Genomic DNA, 4,387 nt, shown 5'->3' with positions numbered 1-4,387 from the left:
TGGTGTCATTTATCCCATTAGGAAATTCCCCCTCTCGAAGCCACTTTGCACAAGCTGCTCCCACCTCTACCCCCAATGTGTCCCAAAAAGTTTGAAAGAAACCAGGATTTAGCCCATCAGGTCCAGGGGATTTGTTGGGGCTCATAGAAAATAGGGCTTGTTTAAATTCGTCCAAAACAAAAGGAGCAACAAGTGAATCATTTGTGGAGGGATCGATTAGCGTGTCAATTACTTGAACCGTGTCCACCCTACTCAAATTCGAAGCAGAGAAAACATCTTGAAAGTATCTATGCGCAAGGCCCATTAATTCTGCCTGATTTTCAATCACTCCCCCATTTTCATCTGTCAGAGAGGCAATAACATTCTGTTGTCGTCTAGCTTTGACATTAGCATGGAAAAAGTGTGTGTTTATATCCCCTTCTGTCAACCAGAAAGCCTTAGCCCTCTGCCTCCAATAAATCTCTTCAGCTTCCAGGGTGTCATTAAGTTTCCTTTTGGCTAGGAAATAAGCGGAAATGGAATCCCTGTCCCTGCTACCATGTAATCTCCCCATTTGGGTCCTCCATTTTCTAATCTGGCTTTTGAACCGCGTATTGAACCCTTTCCCCACACTGCCATTTTCTGTACACACTCCTCCAGTTTTTCTTATACTGGTGTACACCTCTGCCTCCTCCAGTGACCTTTAACCAAATTCTTGAACTCCTGCTCTTTAAACCACGCTTCCTCAAAAAAGAATCTTTTTCCTCTCCCTCTACTTCTCTCCCTCTCTAGATGAAGTGAAAGAGGAAGATGATCCGAATACCCTGCCATACAAGATTTGAGGTGATAATTATCAAAACGATTTAGCCACTCAGTTGAAGCAAAACCCCTGTCTAGCTTTTCTCTAACCCACAACTCAGATCCCCTACCTCTTTCCCAAGTAAACGGATTACCATTCAGTTCCAACTCACATAGACCACACTCCTCAATCGTTTTGGCAAACTCCTGCATTAAAAGGTTGGGGTAATTAGCTCCACCTTCCTTTTCAGAAGTGTTCAGAATGAAATTGAAATCTCCAATCACAACCCACGGGATAGAAGAATCTCTAGCCAATCTCCTCAGCAAATCCCACGACTCTCCATGCTTACTACGGTCAGCAAACCCGTAAAAGCCTACTAGTCTCCAGTCTCCCTGAGTCGTATCAGTAATAACTGCCTCTATATGATGATCAGAGAAACTTTTGACCACCAACTGAATACCTGCTTTCCATAACAAAGCTAACCCTCCACTACAGCCTCTTCTACTGACAGGGAATGCTCCCTCAAACTTCAACTGTTGTTTTATTAAACTTACTCTCTGATCCTCTACTAGTGTTTCCATTAAAAATACAATACTAGGACTTTGGGAAGAAACAAGCTCCTTCAAGGAGCGAACTGCCCAATGGTTTGATAGGGGCGTTTCGTCCCTATCTTTTAGCGTGATTTACGGTTTAATTTTAGATGAAATAAATGAGTTTGATTGCAAAAATAGAATGTTTTAATAAAATAATAAAATAAAAATAAATTACGTACTTTCGGTTAATTTTTCTTATTTTTGATTAATTTAGAAAATAAAACGTCAAGCTAACTCGGCTCTCGAGAATTGTATTTCAGGTACGAGCAAGGAGCAAAAATCTTCCGATATACGCGAGGCGTATCACCCTCCACGCGAGGCGTATCACCCACCACCACGCGGGGCGTCCCACCTTCCACGCGGGGCGTATGAGCAATGATAAGCAATAATGTCTCAATCATGAATGTCAGACTGCAGGATCTTCTAAGTCAACTTTCAAATGTGCGGGGCGTGTAACCATGCACGCGGGGCGTGTATGGGAAGTTCTTCAATCTAAAAGTCCAGAGATTCACTTACACGAGGCGTGGTTCAGCTACGCGTGGCGTAAAAGACCTAATTCAAGCAATAAAATCTCAGAAACTCAACCACGCGAGGCGCACCCTAGTCTACGCGGGGCGTGGTTGAGACAACAAGATCTGGATTTGGTCCACATGCAGAAGATTTCTGACGGAATGGGCAAATACGCGGGGCGTACTCCACCATACGCGAGGCGTATCATGGGAAATCTGCAGAAAATCATATTCCTCCATGCTTGTATCTTGTGAAGTTACAATTCTACCCTAGCTTGATGTGTATAAATAGGAGTGACTAGCACTCATTTAGGGAGAACCTTTTGATATACAACTCTTGCTTTAGATTAAATTCTTGTTTCTTAGTTTTAGATTTTATTTTACATAGCAAAACTCTATCACCTTGAGAGCTTGTTCGTTGATTCCGGCATTCCGTCGAAGTTCCATTCCATCTCCGTTCACCAAGCTCGAAAGCTCCACCTCCAAGTCCTAAGAGACGGCCTTGAGTCCGGTTAGCTAGTTCCGAGGGTGGATTCTTCCCTTTTCACTTGCTAATTAGCTTGTACTCTTCCTATGTACTAGGCTTGGTTGTATTTCATATTTACATTCTCCATATTTATAATTTATGATTCATAATCTCTTTTTCTATATATGTGTTAATGTTTGTTACTTGTTTTGATACTCGTAATTGATTATTGTGTAGGAGAACGCGATTTCCGCCGCCATTCGGGCTATCTTTAGGGATTCATATAGGTGTTGCCTTACCGGAAGTGATGCTCCGGAAACCGTAGGAATTGACAAACCACGGAACTTACGGGCCCTAATTTCTGATCCCAAGCATTAGACACGCCTTGACTAGGAACCACGTAGTTTAAGTACTTCACGGGTCGGTCACACTACACGTAGTCGTCATTGCAAGAGTAAATCATTAACCGTATATATATTGGGAGTCATTGTTTGTCATAGTTATAACTTATCGCCATCCGCATCATTTCGTAGAGTTTTTGTTATATAAATTTGTCTCACCCGTAGTTAGGAGTAGTTTGTAGTTATTCCCCGAATCAACTCAAAGTATTCACCGCTTAGATAACATATAAAACCGAGTCGTTTAATACTTGTAGTTATAAATTCCGTGGATTCGATACCCGGTCTTAACCGGATTATTACTTGATATGACGGGGTACACTTGCCCCTAAGTAGTGGCGTCTAGTAGAGATAGAGCATTTAGCAAGATCATATCCATAGTCGTAACGCACTTATCATAATATATATCATCGTTTAAGAAGCTCTACCCGTACGCTACGCTATCATGGTTTCCCAAGCCACGACAGTTCCAGCTTAAACAACTCATTCTCCCCGGCGGCCCTGTGCTTTAGGGCTCGTCGAACCATTTTCTATAGAACTCCCCTTATCCTTTCCAAGAACAGAGATTTCCCCCTCCTGTCTATTCTCTCCTTCCTCCTCCCTCTCCTTCCCCTGACCCTCCCTTCTTCTCTTTCTAGCATCATTTAATTCCATCTCGATGTCCTCCCCCTTGTTTCCCCATCCTCTCCCTATATCTCTTTGCCCTCATCTTCTACTGTAATCTTAAAGAATGGCCCTGAGATTGGACAAATCAGGACCTCCCTCTCCCCTTCCCTCACTTGTTTGTTCGGCCCCCTCACCCTTCTCCCTCTCCCCATATTAGTTATATCACTCATTACTCCTAGCCCTCCTCCCCTACCACCTCCAATCCCCCTCTGGCTCCCTCCCCCGTTACTCTCTCTTAACCATTTTGCCCCACTTTGGTCTCCTCTTCTCCTTACTGGGGCCTTAAGCCATTCCCCCCACTCTCTCTGAATTTCACCCCCCTGCATATTAAAAACTCTTTCACAAAAGCGTTTTGTATGGCCCAGGCAGCCACACACATAACAGAAAATCCCCAACCGCTCATATTTGAAAGTTGCTAAAGCCCACACATTTCCGGTGCTCCTTAGTTTTTTAAATCTTTTCAACGGTCGTTCACTGTCTAGACTAACTCTGATACACATAAACTGTCTCTGAGTACCGGTATTATTATTTATATCGTACTTCTCAAAGGTCCCCAAAAAATTGCCTAGTTGTTTGCCAACTATCTCAGACATAGTCCCCACAGGTAACCCATAAATTTGCACCCAAATAGAGTAATTTAATAAATTCACCTCATCCACATGGACTCTAAATTTCTAGACATTCATAATCAATACATAATTGTCAAAGGACCAAGGACCTCCAGCAATCACCCTATCTCTATCAATCGGATGAAAAAATTCAAAAGAATAAAGGTTAGAGCTTACCTCTTGAATTTCAACCCCTCTAACCGGTCTCCAAAGGACCGCTGTAGACACCGAGTCGGAGGACCTGTGACGAAAACCTGAAAACAAGACGGTTGAAGCGATTGATTCCGGAAGTTTTGAAAAAAATATATATAAAGAATGATAAGTACATAATAAGGAAGAAAGAGTTATGGCGGGTCGCTGTTGCCAATG

This window comes from Euphorbia lathyris, chromosome 1, assembly GCF_963576675.1.
Source record: "Euphorbia lathyris chromosome 1, ddEupLath1.1, whole genome shotgun sequence".
NCBI lineage: Eukaryota > Viridiplantae > Streptophyta > Magnoliopsida > Malpighiales > Euphorbiaceae > Euphorbia > Euphorbia lathyris.
Note: the sequence above shows the minus strand (reverse complement) of the source record.